General features: G+C 37.0%; 1 pseudogene; it reads left to right on the forward strand.

Moving 5' to 3' along the window:
* Positions 1-16,972, forward strand: part of LOC129063054 (MAD2L1-binding protein-like) — a 45,520-nt pseudogene extending 28,548 nt beyond the window's left edge.
* The last annotated feature ends 2,544 nt before the right edge of the window (positions 16,973-19,516 follow it).

Raw genomic sequence — 19,516 nt, forward strand, 5'->3', positions numbered from 1 at the left:
TCCAGGTTTCAACCTCATTAGAATAGCTTGTTGGGCCATTAAAAACATAACCAAAACGGAGTTAAGATTATTTAAAATGAAAATGGAATTATTGCTTCAAACTATTTGAATCATAGTTTTTAGAAACTGGCTGTTTCTTAAGAGACGTTTCCACTTTCCCCAATTGTTTTATACCTACCACCCAACCAGTCCGTCTTATTGACAGCTTTCTTACTTAGTTTCTGGGCTAGTGGACTCATTTGAATAATAGTTATAAGAATAAATACGAAAACTAATATTTATTGGACATTAATCAAACATCATTTTGTTAATATTCATTCTCTCTTCCCCAAAAAGAAAGCAACTTGAGCTTTGCACTCTGTCTTATTTCAAACTGACTACAAGAAAGCCTGGTCCAATGCTGGACATGTCTGGGAAGGTTCTTTCTGTCACTGTTGATGTTCACGCTCATTTAATCTTCTTGAGAACTCTGTGAGATGAACGTTATTATCATTTCTATTTAATGAATAATTTGTCTGGGGACACAGTAGCTACAAATCAGGCATTTGAACCCAGACACAATGGCCCTAGGTCAGAAGGACTTCTGGAGGCTGGGAGCAGAGGGCGAACCGCCGTGGTCACTCCTCCCCCAGGGACTCCTGCGAGTAATAAGTCTTCATGGCAACTATTAGGGCATTGATACAAATGTTAGAGGAAGCCTTATACAATCTGCGATTAAAGTCAGTGGTCCCTCTGGGAAGCATGCAATAAAACAAAAAACCTTTTCATGTCCTTGCTCTCTCTCCAATCAACCTTGCAGAAGGAGTTCCCCATCCTGGCCCACCGCGGGGCCACTATTCCAGGCGTTAGAGCTTGCCTACCCCTCTTCTCTAGGGCATGTTTCTGTTACTTGAAAAGAAAAAAATTTATTCTTCATGTTTTTATATTTCTTTGCTTAATAATTTCTAGATTGTAGCTAAAAACAAATAAAAAATCATGTATAATGTAAATATAATAAATGCTAATTTGCAGTGTTTTTGTGGGGGGTGGGGTTTCCATTTCAGCACATACTGGTAATGAACATATCTCTCAGATACACATGGCCTACTCTGCAATTTATTTTTTTACCTCAACCTCTGCAGGATTAATAGACAAAAAATACCAAATTTGGGTTCAAAAGATCACAGCCTCTGTCACCATGAGCTTGGCCAAATCACTGAACCTATTTTAGCCTCAACTTAAAGTGGAGTAAATGGTGACTTTCAATTCAAGGTGGTAACCTGAACCCCCATTCTTCAAAAGTCTCCTTTGAATATTGTAGGAGAAATTTTTCTACCTCCTTGTAAACCACAGAAGGGTATTCTTAGAACAACTGAAAAATTCAAAGCATCTTTTTAAGGTAGCACAGGCAAGATCGGAGTGAAAGAAGGAAAAATATGCCCATAATCTAAGCAATAAAGGAAAGCTTTTAGGAGCATAAATGAAGGGACCCCTCTAGCAAGTTAGCAGTGACACCTTAAACTAAGGCTAAGTCATGGGAGGGTAGGTGGGAATATATTTCAATTTTACTGGAGTTTTCAGAAGGCACAATAAAACCTGGAGTCTTCATACACTGGGAGAGCCACAAAGGCACCCACAGTGTAAATCTGGCAAAGTGATGTTGGCTTAGGAAACTGAGGTCACCCCCAAGGTTTACTACTTGGCTGGACACATCTCTACAGAGGCACCTTACCTTAAATGTATAAAAACAATATCTGTGATGGAAACAGAGAGCAATTTAAAAAACACAAAATAGGTTTATAATTGAAAAGTATAACCACTAACTTCTATACTATTAATGGAAGCAATAATAAACTGAATACTACAAGAATCAAACCAGTTAGTTAGAAAACAAACCTGAGGAATTCTGACCTCTGAAGAAGAGGCTAAAGAGATGAAAATTATTAAAGACACATAGATAATAGTGTCAAAAATCCAGTATACACAAAACAAGGTTTCCAGAAAGAAAAAGTGGAACAGGATGAAAATCAACAACCAGTTACTTAGTAAGACAAAAAGGCATTTCTAGGAACTGAACACAGGCTTGGGTGTTTATGTTAAAAAAAAATTTAGTGAGTTCTAGGCAAAGTTAAAGAGTAGAAACATATACTTTACAATATCTTGATTAAATCTTTTTAATTTCAATAGATTCAAATTGGTCTCAGATCTTTCTTCTACACTAAACAGTAGAAGATACTTAACAGGTAGAACATGAAACAGATACATCTAGAATTTACTGAACCACAAATAATTTAACATCCAAGCATGTTCTCACTCCCATGAGAAGAACAGGAAGACATTCAAACTTACACAGATCAATGTATATCACCCATGTACCCTTGCTCTAAAATTCTATTAAACAAGAAAAAATCCATAAGAAAGATATGACATGAAAGAAAAGTCAATGAGAAATGAAGTCAATGAAACTAGAGGTCAACAAAGTTTGAAAGTTTAATTATGAAACAAGCCAATGCTAAATACTTTTATCAATTAGGATGATGTTGACTAAGAGTGACCAAAAACTCTGACTTAGCTGGCTTAAACAGTAGAAACAATTTTTTTTTTATTGTTGTTCAAGTACAGTTGTTTCCATTTTACCACCGCCAACAAATTTATTTTTTTATAGAATAAGCCCTAAGTCACAATGGTTCCAAGAACAGTTAAAACACTGACTCATATACTTAAATACACAGATTCTTTCCATCTTTTTTTTAGGCTCTTTAAGGCACATCTACTTTATCCTTCTTAACCACTCTCATTATAACAAGGTGGCTGCCACATTATCACATACAATGGAAAAGGAGCCATTTCCTTTACTGAAATTATTAATGAGGAAAAAATCCCCTTTCTTTATTTCCCCTTATATTTCATTGGCCAGAATCATATCACATGTTCGTGCTACGCCAACACTGGTTTAGAATGGGACCACTGTGATTGAATTAAAATAGGCCAGGAGTTCTCAACTGTGGCACTGTTGACATTTGGCCTGGATATAATTCTTTGTTGTAGCAGTTGACCTGTGCATTGCAGGGTGTTTAAAAGTCACTCCTGGCCTCTAGTCACTGAATGCCATTAGAACTCTCTCCAGTTGTGACAATCAAGAATGTATCCATTCATTGCCAGATTTCCTTGGTTGAAAACCACTGGAATATAATGAAGATTTCTCTCTGGAGCTAGCTATGGGGCCCACCTCCCCTAAATATGTAACACCACAGAGAAAAGGGAATATTGGAACAAAATCAGTGTCTTTCAGAAAAGAGGCCTATGTGAAAGAAAAATAGTCTACAGTATTTAGTATAGTAATTCTTTAAAAGGGATATATAGCAAGTGTAAAGTGCAAAATTAAAATCCTGTATTATCTGGAACAAAAGAGAGGGAAAAGAAATAAAGAGCTTTAGCAGGACTTAGAACTGATGGTGTATGATTCACTCACCAAGCACATAAAACAAAATTTGTACTTAGAAAATTATAACATACAATTCAATTGATTTGTAGAATGTTTTTAAGCATTAATTTTCATTGTAGATTTCTATGTACAATACTTAGTCCCTAAGAACCCTGACAAAGTATTGCATTTGACTTTGTGAAGCGGCATACCAGCTGGAGGAGCTGTACCTTCTTTCAAGGAACATTCTTCTATTAGTATTTTTTGAAAGTATCAAGCTAAAACGATTCCCTACACAATGATTCCCTTAGAAATAAAATTTATTCTGTGGCTTGGTGCTTTCACATTTGCAGCTTATGAATATAATTGTTTTTACAGATTAAATCATAAGCTTTTAAACTCAAATTTATCTCCTTATAAACATTCTATTTGCCATCTTAAGATGTTGTGTCCTCTAATCTCATGACAAGGCCACGTCCACTCTCTCTCCAGCTCTTTAAAAGGAGCCAGCTGTCCATGCATCACCTGAGAGTCCTGCCCGTTCACTCCCAGGCCCACGCCTCATTCCTCTCTTTCCCGGGTCCTGTGGCACTCGGGCTCCGCTTTCTTCTTCCCATGGTCTGTACTGCTCCTCGCCCATTTGAAAGTAAGTTTTGGATCCCTCTGCAGACTTGTCATGGCTGCCTCCCAAACGGGCACTCCCTGCTCTAATTTCACCCGTAATTTCTAAACCAGGCTTTCCCCCAACAGGATGGGGAAACTGAGTGGCCAGCCTAGGTCTCTGATATCCTTCCTTCCGGGGTTGGGGGGAAGTTCTGCTCTGTCAAGGCACAGAGACATCTTATGGATAAAAATAAAATGTTACCCCCACACACTATGGGTAAGAGCCTGACCAAAGGACTTGAATCAATAATCCAAAAGCTACATTCACAAATCTATTTCATTTTATCTGGCCCACAGGGCAAGAACCAAGGAATAAATTCCATTTATAGTCATATTATGAAAATATCACATGTCTACAAAGTGTTTAGTTGTACTGCCCTGAAAAAGAGACTTGAGGTGCTTAATGAAAGGGTTATTATTTTGTGATGGGAAATGTAACCATTCTTGACAAGCTAGAATCTATAGGTTGCAGACACTGAACATGACAGGCTTATAAAAACATTGATTTTAAATGTTTGATATAAAATACCACTGCTCAATAATAACTCCTGTAGAATATCTGTTCCTTTAATTCAAAGAATCTAGGGTTTTCACCTCTCCCCGAGAAAACAACATTTTTAAAGTTAGTATTTGCATCTATAAGATTTAGAAAATAAAGACAGATGAAGTTCTCTACAGCATGTTCTTTCTCTTTGATTTACTAAATGGTTTCATAAATACCTGTTCTGATATGGTGCAATATTCAATATCATTAAATGGAAAATAGAGGGTCAGACGGTGATAGAATGGCACCATTTGTGTTAATAATAAAAAATACATAGGCAGATATACACAGAGTTGATAAATAGACAGATACATAGAGACATAGATAGAGATATGCTTGAATATAGAGAAAATATTTCTGGAATAAGACTCAAGAAGTTGAAAGTTATTATCTAGTTAAGAGACCCACAGCTGGAAGATGGGAGGAAGATCTATTTTCTACTGTTGACCTTTTTGTACTGTTTATTTTCTATATATTATACAGACTGACAAAGTGAAACATGGACACATGGACAAACAAACATACACACAAAGTGGATAGGTAATCCTAACCCTAAATTCAATTTATGACTATGTGACCAATTAATCTTATAAGAATATGGGTCATTACTTTTGAAAGAATTAGTCCCAACTATGGAATATCTTGACTTATTTAAAGAGTCTTTATTTAACTGGTTAAATTTATCTTCTGTTCCCAAATAGAATGAAATAGAAAAGACCTTCAATTTTGTAGCTTGGAAATCTAATGAAATATTTAAAATAATCATGAAGAGATACGGTAACTGATTTTACATGTTTCATCTTATAAAATTTTCTCTTGAGGAAGAGACTCTTAACAGAGACTCAGCACAGTACAATTTTTCAATAAGATTAAAATTAGAATTGAAACTATCCACCACTGAAATAAATTTTCTCAATCTTACCAGGTAACCGAGCAGCTACAGGAAGAATATGTTCTTAATTAAAAACAGTATGGTCTACAGAGAAGTGCCCATTAAAGCTGATGACAATCCCGAACATATTTACCATAAGAACAACTTTGAAGGTGATTGCAAGCAATTTTATTAACAAATAAATATAAGGTCTCATTGAGAAAACTAAAGACCAATAACACCAGAAAAATATTCAGGAAAACATGAGTCGCCTGGTGCCAGAGACAACTACAGCTAAGAAACTAATTAACATAAACACATACAAAAAACAATGTTTTAAATTTTTCCATAATGGACGGGAATGCACTGTTTTCAATATTACTGTTGCCCTGACCGGTGTGGCTCAGTTGGTTGAGCGCCCTCCTGCTAGGAGTAGGGTTGCCCATTCTATTCCCAGTCGAGGCACATGCCTGGGCTGCCGGGTTCAGTCGCTGGTCAGGGCACATAAAAGAGGCAGCCAATCGATATTGCTCTCTCACACGGATGTTTTTCTCCCTCCCTGCCCCCCTCTCTAAAAATAAATAAAATTTTTCTTAAAAATGTTACTGTTGAGAATAATCTTTAATAGAACTCTTTGTAATCTATTATATGAAAAACTAGTTTTAGCTGACATATACATATTTCAAAATATCGCTTAAAAATTATGTAATGCCCATTGATTTTATTACCTCTTTTTATTCTTAAAGTTGTCCTGGTTTAGGAACTATAATACCTGGTCACACCAGTGGGAGAGGACAAATGACACGGATCAGCTCAGACACCCTGGGACCCAGTTTCACTCCCTCTTTGGTACTTGACTTCTTTCTCATTATCATCTCATTATCCATTAAAATAAATAACATGTGAGGAGTTGAGCATGGACATCGGATGCTTTTGAGCTTTTTCTATAAGCCACTCAATCAAGAACAAGGTGAAAGCATTCCCACCATTCTCTGAGAGAGGAAAACATGACTCACTTTGCTTTGCAAATTCTGGGTTTAAAATTAAAATTGTAGGTCAAGTTTCCTCATCTTCAGCAGGTAGAATTCTATTTGAATAGCCTGTCCCAAGGAAGGCTCTCTTTGAGAATCCTTTATAAGGAATAAAGCAGAATTTAAACAAATATACAAATCAATGGTATAGTACAAGAATACTGCAGACTGTTTACATGGGTTTCTCTCAGAATCACAAAGAAGTTCGGCGAGGAAAACTATAAATGTACTATATCCAGCTATATAAAACAAAATCCAACGTTCCTGATTTTGAGAGATGTAGTATAGGAATATGTAAAGGCTACCTTCTTAACATCGTCAATCAAACCAGAACTCTGTCTAAAGTTAAAATACTAGAAGCACATTCATTTTAATGTCAGAAGCATAACAATCATCACCCCCTCCTTAGTGGTTCATTTGTTACCATATTGAGTAATTAGACAAAAAGAGAGGAGAAGAAGGAAGGAGAGGGAAAAGGAAAAGGAGGAAGAGAAAGGAAGGAGGGAAGAAAAGAAGAAGAACAATATCCTAGAGCAGAGTTCAGCAAACATTTTCGTAAAAGGCCAGACAGTAGATACTCTAGGGCTGGCCGGCCACACAGTCACTGTCGCAATACTCAGCGCTGCAGTCACAGTGCAAAAGCAGCCACAGACGATACCTAAGGAAATGAACGTGGGTGGGTCCCATCCAGTAGTCTCTGTTTAAGGACACAGAAATTTGAATTTCATAGAATTTTCATGTGTCACAAAATATGATTCTTACTTTGATTTTTACCCCCCTAACCATTATAAAAATGCAATAATAATTCTTAGCTCCTGGGTTGTACAAAAACAGATGGGGCAGATTTGGTAACCCTGCCTTAGATCGTTTTAACAGTGATTAACTCCAGGAAGTGGAACTTGAGGGTGTGAGGGTGGGGGGAGTTGGGTGAGGTACACAAGGAAACACAGTCCTGGAGCAGGGAGAAGAGCATTTTACTTGTTTCAAAGCAATTCTACACTTAAAAAATATTTTACTGTAACCATGGATTAATTATTAAAAAATTTAAATCAAACTTAGATAAATATAAACAAACTTATTTAATTGCCTCTTTCCTATTGTTTGCATAGTAAAAGTAAAAGGTTTTATGGAAAGACTGTAAAGAGTAATCAAATTATAAAAATGTTAAATTTTAAAACAGCATCTCTCTCCCCCTCCATCTCTCCCCACCAACTTCTCTCTCTTTCTAAAATAAGACCTGATCTCTTTAGCTGTTAACTGCATTCCTGTAAACAGAGTAACCCCTAGGAATTTGTTTCCTTTATATCTAATCTGCAAGCCTCACTGAATTTTTACTGAGAACAATGGTCTACACACAGTTCCTGCACTCAAACCAGCTCCTTTCTTCTTCCCTTTTTATTTTTTTCTGGTGTTGAATTCCAGCCAAACATTAAATTACCTTGTAAAGGGCAGAAGAGAAGAAATCCCAAAGATTGTACTTCACCTCCTTTTAGAAGGACGCTCCATCTTAATTTAGAGGACAAGAGAAGGGTTTTTTAGCATGAGTATCATGAGAACTGGAAAGAAGTTCAGGGTTTTTCAGACAAGCCTATTTTTGTAAGTTTGCAGGTGAATGTGCTCTTGTTTCAATGCAGGTGGGGCTGCAGGTCAGAGATGTGTGTGTTTTCCTGTGTCTATAAATCCACGCCCATTTTTAACCAGAAACATCCAGAATACACTTCCAGCAAGAACACTGGCTAGTTCAGGTAAGGAAGCAAAATTTCCCAATTATTTAATCAGTGGTCAAGCTCTGCTATATTTAAATAACCTATGTATGATTGCTATTCAAAAGTGAGGTCTTTGGTAAAGGGTAGGGAATATTCAATGAAATTGTATATATTTCTTTTAATGAACTGAATTTCCTTTGCTGGCTTCATACTTTTATTCTCCAGTTACATTCATGATATTATAATAAACTAGGATTGACCAAAAATGACCCTTCAAAAATTATGCTACAGGTAACAATTGTTCTTCTCTCGTTTTCTTTTAAATTTCGTTTTATTTTGAAATAGGAAATATTTTATATAATATCTAAGTAAATGGTTTATGTTAAATTACTTTTGAAAAGTAAAATGCTAGTGTATTAAATGCTCACTGGCCAATGTTTATAACGACCTAATCGTGGACATTTAGTTACGTGCATCTGGTTACGTGCCTCCTGAAAGCCTCGCAGGCTGCTCTGGGGCCATGACCCTGTCGTTTCCATCCGCATCCGCGTCCCCAAAGCAGCTTAACCATGCGGCTGGGGTTAAAGAGCCCTCAGCAGTCTGTGCGTTCTATTTTACCAAGGAAAACATGTTCACCCAAAAATAGAAACATATAAGTTCATCAGCTTTATCATAGATTATATTCAATATCTATTTCACAATCAAATAATGTAAAACAGAAAATCAATATTTTTTCAATTATTTTTGGGAAAAATTCAAAATTATTTTGATTTTTTAAGAGCAGTCTTTGACAATAATATACAATAACTTGAAATTAAAAAAAAAAAAAAAAACAGTTGGTTCCCACTCAACCCTAAACTTCACAGCTTCAAATCAGGAGAATGGTGAAGTTATACTTTCTCTCTTTCAGTACAGATTTCACCGACTTATCTGTCTCTACTGTGGAGAACCTTTTCTGATGCTTTCTTCAGATTAACTTTTCCTAACTCTGCTTCCTAACCCAGACCCCTGGAATAATCTTAAGGATCCTTCCCCAGGACAATGAACTAAGGCACATAAAATTTTACATATAATTTCAGGGTTTTTCGACCATCCTGTAACTCAATCCTAAACTTTCCAGAAGTTACTGGATCAAGGCTAAGACCCTGCCTTAGATGGCTGCGTCAATTTCAGTGCTGCAGTTTTCAACGTGACAGAGACTACACTCCCTACATTGGATTCTGTGCTCCAGGTTCAGCTCCCTTTATCCCCTATTAAAACCTACCCAGTCTTTATTTCAGTTTTTAAGGCACAAGATGACTAGTCCTTAAGGTAAAAAATAGCAATCTGAATTTTTTTGGTATTAATAACTTATAGGAATTTGACTTGATGTTCCTATCAGGCACCACAGTTGTTTTTTTAACAGGATTTTTCAATAATTAAACAACACAGAGATTCAAAAATAGGTTCCTTGCAGATTAGGAAGGCAAATTATTTAAGTAGGGCTGACCTGGAATGGCATCCCTTTTCAACCCAGAGGCAGACTACACCACTGGCAAGGAGCAGAAAATAGAATGAGAAGATTGAGGAAGTGTCCGGAGGATACTAGAATCTATAAAATTCCCACTGCCAGGTTGTTCTCTCCTTGACTACGGTTGCTATCATACATAATAAGCCTATTTCCACTGTCAAAGAGTAAGTTATTTTAAGGTGCATTTATCTTATTAATCTTTCAATTTTTCTAAAATGCCTAGTATAGTTACATATTATCAATATTAACGTTAAGCAGAATCACAAAACAGTCATTCACTCTTTTGGTGGGGAATGCACCACTAAAATAATGTAAGTCAACAGGAAAACTGCTTCAAAGGAATTTTAAGTAAGCATGAAAGATTTCTCTACATTTATTTCATATTTTGTGGTGATTTCAAAATTGCATATCTTAACTATTTTTCACAAGGGTTTTACATGCTACAAATGCTGTCGCTGAACTACATTTCACAAGCATTAATCACTCCATGCAACATATTTATCAAATGGTTTAAGCCCAGCTCAGACCCAACTTTAGACTTTTGATTACATCTTTACATGCAAAGTATAAGGGGCAGTACATTAATTTAAAAATCTTCTTGAATTCTAGCAAACCAAGAGAGAACTACAGACACAGCAAGTCTCTTCTTCTTTACATGTATATTTAATTTATAGCAATGTAACCATAAATTTGATTTTTTAAAGAGGTGGGTTGTACATTGAAGGGCAAAAGGCTGAGTGACTGGTGAAGAATGAGAATGATGAATGACAGGACTTGAAAAACAAGAAACCTCCATATTCTATTTTTTTTCCTCTGAATTCTCTTGTAAACAATATTTGTGCATGCCTAATCTTTTTATCGTGGCATAGAGTTAAAATGTTGTTTCAATCCGTCAGATCAAAAAGAATCAAAAGAATACTCATGCATGCCAAAGTCACCTTTGCATTGCACATCCTAGTTGAAAGACCTTCAATAAACCCGATCTTATTTGAGTTTCACTACAGTGCTATGAGCACTACAATGTAGTAGGAACTGAGCTGTGAGTGCCCAAGTCCAGTTTTCTTCCAACCTCACTGCACTGCTCCCAGGATGCCCAGAATGCAGCTTTTCACCAAGTGGACATTTATTGAGTTGGTTGCCTTTTTAAAATATTTTTTAAATAACACGTGAATGAAAGTCCTAGGATGTACCATGTCAACTCAGACAAGCAGAGCAAACTGTCAGCGTAGGTGTGGACTGAATCTTAAATGGTAGTTTGAAGTAACCTACTGGATTCTAAAAATTATTTTCTACCATCTAGCTTCTGAGGGACTCTGGAGAACACGTGATGCTTCAGTCAGCTCCAGCCCTCTGCCTCTTACTCGTCGCGGTTTCTTCCAACTTTGCCATCGCAATCAAAGAAGAAGAGAGGCCTCCTCAGACACTCTCACAAGGTATTAGAATCTCATTTTGGCTTCTAAACTGAGCCATTAGGGTTGTTTTAAAATTTCTCGTTCCTTACCCAAAGACTACTTATAAAGCAAACTCTACTGGAACATTTTGTTACTTACCACTTTAAAATCGGCAAAAACAAAACCCAGAAAGGATCAGCTGCTTTTTCAGAGTGAATCAAATCAGCTGAAAAACAATAACAATTTGCTATAGCTTTTATTGAAATAGTGGTGAAGTGGTTTGGTTGCCTATAACTTCGGTAACCAGAGTCCATGAAAATAATATTAATTGATGTGTCATAGTGATGTCCTAAAGGCAATTAAAATCCCTCAAAATTGGCTCTGGCTGGTGTGGCTCACTGTACTGAGTGCTGGCCTGCACATCAAAAGGTCACTGGTTCAATTCCCAGTCTAGGGCACATCCCTGAGTTGCAGGCCAGGTCCCCAGTAGGGGACATGTGAGAAGTAACCACACATTGATATTTCTCCCCCTCTCTTTCTCCTTTCCTGCCCCTCTCTAAAAATAAATAAATAAACTCTTTTTAAAAAATTAACTTCAATTCCCTGTCCTCTATGCAGGCAAAAAAAATAATTTGAAATTATTTTATATAAAAATCCCCACAAAATTATATTTTATTCACCACCCACCCACCCCCTCACCCCCCACCCCGAGATTTTTGGTTAACCAAGTGTTTGCTATATTGACTCCAGAAAACAGCTGCTGTGGTTTTTGGCATTATCATCTAGATCTATTATTGGCTACCTGTTTAGAAAACATTTCTATTTTGTACTACTGCTTTCCTTTGGCCTAAGAAAAAAATTTATCTCATCTGTAAAGAAACCGTTTATAGAGAAAACTCTCAAAATCATTTCCCATAAAAAAAAAATTTATCTTCATCTGTAAAGAAACCGTTTATAGAGAAAACTCTCAAAAACAGAAATGGGAACAAAATCATTTATCTCTACCTAGCTAATTTAAAATTAGTAGTACAAACCACAAAACACTTGACCACTACTTGGAATAGTATATAAATGGAGCAAACAAATGGAGACCAATTATAGCATAATTTCACATTTTAAAATATTGACTTTCCAAGTGCGTTCTTTTCTTAACAGATGTATTGAGTACCAGCCAATTGTCCATCAAAGTGCAGCCAAGTTAATTCATTCTACTTGAGTTCAAAACCACAGAAACTGGACACCCAAAAGACCAGTAAGTTTTTAGAAAGAAATAAAAGAAGGAAATATTTTCCTAAGTATAGTTTATTATGTATTTCTCTCTAATCACAATAGTTATAAAACAATGAGCTCAGTAGTATTAAAGTGTGGAATACTAAACTTATCATTGCCCTTTAAGACCCTCCAGGACCAAGTCAAAGAGAATGCGTCAACTGTACCATAAGTCAGCAACATTCTGTGTACTCATTTTCAAACATCTGTTTTTAAATGTTTGGTGAGTTTCATGAGAAGTATACTCAATATACATGGTAAATTTTAAACAACTTGATGAGTCTGCTATTTCAGTTATTTAAAAACTATATTAATAGGGAAGATGACTGATATCAGCTGGGAACTCCATCGCTAAGAACTGGTTTCCATTTGACTAAGCCTTTTGCCATCTATTAGCATGCAGGAAACAAGGGAGACTGAGGTTCAGAAAGAATGAGAATTAAAGGTCGGGGTAAGAGGGAAGAGTTTGGGTACAGTGTACAGTCATGTATGGAACCCCTCAGAACAGGGGGCAACACCAAACAATTAAGTAGGGAGTATGTTAGAAAGAAGAGAAAAGATTATTGGGAAAAGATAATAAAAATTTCAAAAAAATAAAACTAAAACAGTGACCCAAAAATCCTAACTGTTTTTTGAGCCTAAAAAACTGCCCAGCACCCAACACCCATCCCAGTATCTGGCATGTATTAACAGTAGGTACTCAGTAAGTATATACTATATGAATAAATAAAATCTCAGAAGACAAGCAGACATCGCTGGGAATAGAATTGTGGTCATGAACAAAGACCCTGGAGAGAGTTCCAACTCTGCATTACTTTTGGCCTATTGTGATTACTAGATAAAGTGTATAACAAATAATTATAATACAATATGGCTCCCCTACAATGAATTGTTTGAGAGCAGGGACTATGTTACCTCACCGTTACATACACGGTGCTAGAGGAGTAAGACATACAGCAGATGTTCCTCTAACGTTGGTGGGACTAAGCTGAACGGAAGTAAGTAGTAATTCCTTTCGTTGCTGAAGTTCCAGCATTGAATGATATTTAAAACAGAACAGAAAAATTAAGCAGGAGCTCAGTCTCACTGGCTGTTCCTAAAATAACTCTTATTTAATGCAGAATATCATGTAAAGTTACTATCATGTTCAAGCGAAGTTGTAAAGAAAATCTTTCAGGATTATTACAGATAGATTATAAAACTAACATTACATGTCTTCCATTGTTAAGATACTACAATCAGGCAAAAACAAACCAACAACACTGCTGGTAAGAGTGCAAAATAGTGCAACCACTTGAATAAAATCTGGCAGTTCCTCAAATGGTTAAATGTAGATACCACGTGACCCAGCAATTCTGCGCCTAAATAGAAACTCAAGAGAAATCAAAATATGTCCATACAAAAGGTTGTATACTAATGTTCATAGCAGCATTATCATAAAAGCCAAAAAGTAGAAGTAACCCCGATGTCCATCAACTGATGAATGGGTAAATAAAATGTGGTATATTCATACAATGGAATAATACGTGGCCATATAAAGGAATGAAGTGCTGATACATGCCACAACATGGATGGACCTTGAAAATACTGTATTAAGAAAAACATGCAGTCACAAAAGACCACATATAGTATGATTCCATTTATATGAAATACCCAGAATAAGAAATTTATAGAGACAGAAAGTAGATTAGGTGTTTCTCAGGGCCAGGGAGAAGGGGTGATAGCTAAAGGATTTCTTTTTAAAGTGACGAAAATGTTCTAGAACTGATAATTATAGTGATGGTTGTACAACTCTGTATATACAAAAAAGTATACACTTTCAATGGATGAACTCTATTTGTATGTGAATTATATTTTAATACAGTTGTTACTGAAAAGTGAACAAATCAAAAAAAAACCAACAAGCGAAAACCATGGAAATGTGTTTATCATGTTTTATAATTCTGCTCTATCATTTCTGGCCATCTGTTAGCCATGGTATCAAAACCAGAAACTGCAGTCTGACAACATGTGAAACATATAAGAAAATTTGGGTCCAAACAAATACTTCTATTTTCAAATTAACTTAATCTTTCTCATCTGTAAACCAAGACATTTCCTGAAAAGACTGCAGTATTTCTGAATGTTTTTGTGCATTCTTCTCAATGATCTTATTCTGTAACCTCTAATATACATTCCCAACTACTTGTATCATTTTTTTAAAAAATAGTGGGTCATTCTCTACTCATTGCTTTCTGTTCCCCTCTCCTGCACTCTTGTGAGTGCTTCCAGAACACCTGTATTTTATTGTGTTTCTCAACCATGAAACATCAGAATTTTTATCACATCAAAATCCAAAGCAAAATTTGGAATTTCCTTCATCATAATATATAATGACTTAGAAGAAGTCAGCATTTCTTGGCACTCAAGATACAAGGGCATGTACAATATGGCACAAAGCATTCCTAATAGACTTACAAAGTATGCAAAAACTAACTGTTATTTTCTGCTGTTCATTCTGAAACCAGAGGTTTTACATGGTCCAGAGATGCCCTTTCAATCATCACTAATGACAGCATTTATTGAGCACTTTGTGGGTTCAAGGCCATGACCTTGATGTTTGAAACACAGTCACAAAACCTCAGCACTACTATCCGAAAGGATAGTACCTCTTCATATCTAGTTATAATTATATTTCCTATCCATATGTCAAGTGACTGCTTGGTAGCCTAAGTATCTGCTTGTCACGTACCTGTTTCAGAGCTCTTCCGTGGTCCTGAGTTAATGCATTGATATCTCTTCTGTTTCAGGATGGGGAGATGATATCACTTGGGTACAGGCTTAGGAAGAAGGTCTCTTCCATATTCAAAAAAGGAAACATATCTCTCAGTTAATTTTGACAGATCATATAGATACCTTCTCAGAGAAGAGCCAAAAACTACTATCAAGTTAGCTTTTGAAAGGATACCGCAAGTATTTGCTCTCCTATTGTGTGTTTTTTGACTAAGGGTTACCATTAGAATGTTTTTTTAATAAACAAGAGCTCTAAACACCTTTATATTAATTCCTTAACTGGCCAAGCAAGTTTTTTAATATAAGTTGTATAAAAGAACAGTATTGGTCATTAGGCATTATACAAGGTTACACAGTAAACTGGTTTAGGATTACAGTTCCCAAGCCTGTCTGATCAGAACAATTCAGAGAATTTTCTTTAAAATCCATATTCATGATTAATCAATCAATCAATCAGATACTTACTGAGTGGCCACTGCTATGTGCCAGGCACTGTTCTATGCTCAATGACCAAAAGTGACACAATATTTATCCTTACTGACTTACTAAATCCTTGGGGATGAAGCTGAGAAAGTTGTTATAAAAAACCAAAATGCAAATACATGTGTATTGTGTGCTAGTATTTATATTTTAAAAAAGAAAGATATACATACGCATATACATGAGTATGCAAGGACATATACACTGATGTGAATAAACAATCATATCTATTTACAGAAACATACATACACATAAACACATACATGTGTTAATTTATATACATAAGCATGTACATATCCATGTACATACATATACCCAGGCGTATGACCTGAAAACCTCTGGAAGGACACATGAGAAATGGTAACACTGTTTACTTCTGGAAGGCAGGAGCGGGAAGAAAACTTTTTATCTTTTAACTTTTATACTTTAAACCATTTGAATTTGTAGCCCATTTTAAAAGAAAAAAGCAGTAGAATTTTAAAAGATTATTCACCAGCCCAGAGTCGGAATCCCCAGTCGCCATCCTTGATTTGGAGTGGTATGAGGGGTCAGAGGGATCCCTTGCCACCCCCCAGGGCAGAACTCTTGAGACTGCCTCTGCCCCCTGAACCTCCCGACCCTTCCGAATCCTCGTGCCCCAGAGACTGCATGGTGCCAGCGGTGTCTCCCGGGCCTGTTAGCCAGGAAGGCTGCTGTCCATTTACTTATGAACTCCTGAGGCATGTCATGCACCAATGCCAGCATCTCCCTCTGCCCCACAAACAGCTTCATCACGTCTCCTGAAATCATTCTCCCAGGGAGAGGACATGGTGAAGAAGAAACCTTGGGCCACAGCTGAGGCAGGCAGCCGGAAAGGCCAACAAACCCTGGCAGAACTGGAGAGTTCAGCCACTTAGAGGGTCTCTTTGCCGGGACCTTAGTGCCATGAGTGCTGATCCTCCTTGGGGGCAGTGTTCTAAATCCAAAGGAATTCTAGGAACTTGACTTGTCCCGCTTGGCCCCCAACAGCGTGGACTGGAGCCTTAGCCCAGCAGCTTGTTTGCACCATGTCATCCGAGCCATTTTTGTGGCTGCTGTCTTCAGTGAGCTGCAGGCTCCTCCGCTTGTGGGTACCATTGACATGGCACAAGAGCACTGTGACTGTGGAGAAGACCAAAGCTAAACTACGGAGTGCCCATAAGGGGCCACAAACTGACTGTGACCCTGTCCTGCGGCAGACCCTCCACCCCAGTAAGAGCCTGGGAAGATTATGTTTGGTTCCAGGCACCAGTGACAATGAAAGGCTTTTGTGAGTCAATGGGGATGCTTCTTAATCCTGAACACAATGGCTAAATTATCTTTCCTTCTGTTGCACCAAGTCACCCATCTTTTGCTTGGAAGTAGAGTTGCTTTCTGATGAGAGAAAGGTTCTGCCGGGGCTTCCTGCTTCCCCTCCACAGACTTCCTGGTGAGCTGATGGTGGGACTGGGACTGTAATAATCATCATTGAACAACATCTCTTTGAATCAAGGGTTGATTTTCGCAGAGGGGGCTGGGACGGGCTTTTCTGTTTGGGGTTGGAAAACAAATGTGGGCCCGTAGACACAATTATGGAGCTGTCCCCTTTCTGTGGCTTTTTGGAATTTTTACCAGGAACATAAAGTGGATGTGACTCATGAACTTAAATATAAAATGAATGAATTCATATTAAATGTTCCTGAAACTCTTGGCATAAAGAGACTTTCCAGGCTTGAGGCTAGAGTATTTTGTCTTTCTCCTTTGTCTCTTTATTTCTTATTTTTTTTACTAGTGGTTCTTTCTCTTCATCGGCCCCAGGCTAGTCTGGGAAGTTAAGTAACTTGGCCAAGGGACGAGAGTCCTCGTCAGCTAACTCCTAGCCCTGTGTCCTTTCCTTCCACATACTGGTTTTCTGATCCTCAAAATGTCTGCCCAACACAGAGGTCACACAAGGGAATGGGGTTGAAAAAACAAAACTGAGAGGGTGTTTGCGAAGCTTGATTGAACTGTAGGCTGAGGCCCCAGGACTGTCTGGTGGGATCAGCTCCCTGAGACCAATGTCCCTTCTGGAATTCAGCCCTTCCTGTCTCCACTGCGATTCTCTGATGGTTGCTGGCAGTTACTGTTAGCAGTATTGTCGTTAGGCAAACAGTGCCTTCTTGCCTGTGGCAATTCCTCAGCTACACCTCTGACTGGGCTATCCTGATTCTTACTGTCATCCTCTCCAGTCTGATGCTGCCCTGACCACGAAAGATTGATGCTCTTTGTCCCTAAGAACATCTTGGAAGGAAGTTGAATACATAATCTTCACACTACTGGTGTTGGAGATGGGGTGTCTGTATAAATGGGGACAGTATAGATATATACTTTTTTTTTAACCTTTTAAGAAAAAAGTTTTATGTTTTGTTAAGAATGCATTAAAAAATATAGCCCTGGCCAGGTAGCTTGGTTCGTTAGAGCATTGTCTGTATATGCCAAGGTTGTGGGCTCAATCTCTCGTCAGAGCACATACAAAAATCAACCAATGAATGCATAAATAAATGAGTGGGACAACAAATTGATCTTTCCCTCCCTCTCTTTAAAATCAATAAATTAAAAAAAGAAAACAAAAAATATTATTCACCAAATGATGCTGATAAACTGGGTTTAGTAGGCTCTGGCTTTAGAGAATCTCAGAAGTACAGCTATAAAAAATGTTTACACTTTCTTTTAACTTGAGTTTATCACAATCTAGTGAGCTAGTTCATGAGATTTTAGATGAGGGACCACCTGATTTTATCTGATCTATAAACTAACAATGATACTTTAAATAAATTTTAATCAAAAGAAAACAAATAATTTGGACCCATGAAGGTTACATGATATTCAAATTTCAGGATTCATAAATTTAGATTCACTGTAATATAGCCACACTCATTTTGTTACATATTGACCATGACTGCTTTGTTCAGTAATGGCAGAGTTGAATAGTTGTGAATAAGACCCCACAGCCGGCAAAACCTCAAATATTTACAACTTGCCTCTCTGCTGAAAAGAACCCTTTTTGTAGACTGTTCCTACTTCAGTGCTTACCAGAAATACTTCTCTGCTTTTTCAGAAATGAAATCGTGTCTTGGTTTCAATATCCAAACAACCTATTCATAGCTGAACTGTTAAGACTGAGCTTTCTGTGGTCTTGATAAACTTTTCCTTAGAGTCTTATTGCCCAGAAATCTGATGTGGAAATTAGTTTTCCAAGACTTAGATCAATGTCTTCCCCTACACCTATCTGTCCTTGCTTCCAGCTGTTGGGCAGGTGCTGGGAAGAAATTAGAATTACTCACCCTGCTAAACTGTTCTGTGTCAAGACTCCTATTCCTACTTAAACTCACCCAGAGGAAGAGTTATGTAGCAGAAAGATCACCACTTGATGCCTAGGAGGATCGGTTCTATACTTGCATCTAAAAAATGCCAATAAATATTCTTAGGGTTACTTTTCTTAAAAAGCAGTAATAATATTTCATTTGTTGCATTTCTAGTTTGCTTTTTCACCAGTAAGTTTGAAGTTGTCGGCAAATGGCTAGCTTTATATCTGCCATAAAACTTAAAGACGGATTGTAGGATTTATTATTACCTAAAATTTACTTATGTCTCAAGTTTGAAAATTAAATAAAATTAATAACAATTCAAAGTTTGTTATTTAATATATCTGAGAACAAATTTTTTAAATAGATTTATTCAATGACAAGTATTTCACATGATTATCTATTGTTTTTAAAAGATTTATGCTTAATATACATACATCAGTCTCTCTTGTTTTGCACCCAGCATCCTCTCAAAATTAAAGAAACATTTTAAAAACACCCTATATATACAAATCATAATTTCTTTTTCCTTCAT

This window comes from Pteronotus mesoamericanus, unplaced genomic scaffold, assembly GCF_021234165.1.
Source record: "Pteronotus mesoamericanus isolate MK-2021 breed Mesoamerican mustached bat unplaced genomic scaffold, CSHL_Meso_final scaffold_85, whole genome shotgun sequence".
In the NCBI taxonomy this organism is placed as follows: domain Eukaryota; kingdom Metazoa; phylum Chordata; class Mammalia; order Chiroptera; family Mormoopidae; genus Pteronotus; species Pteronotus mesoamericanus.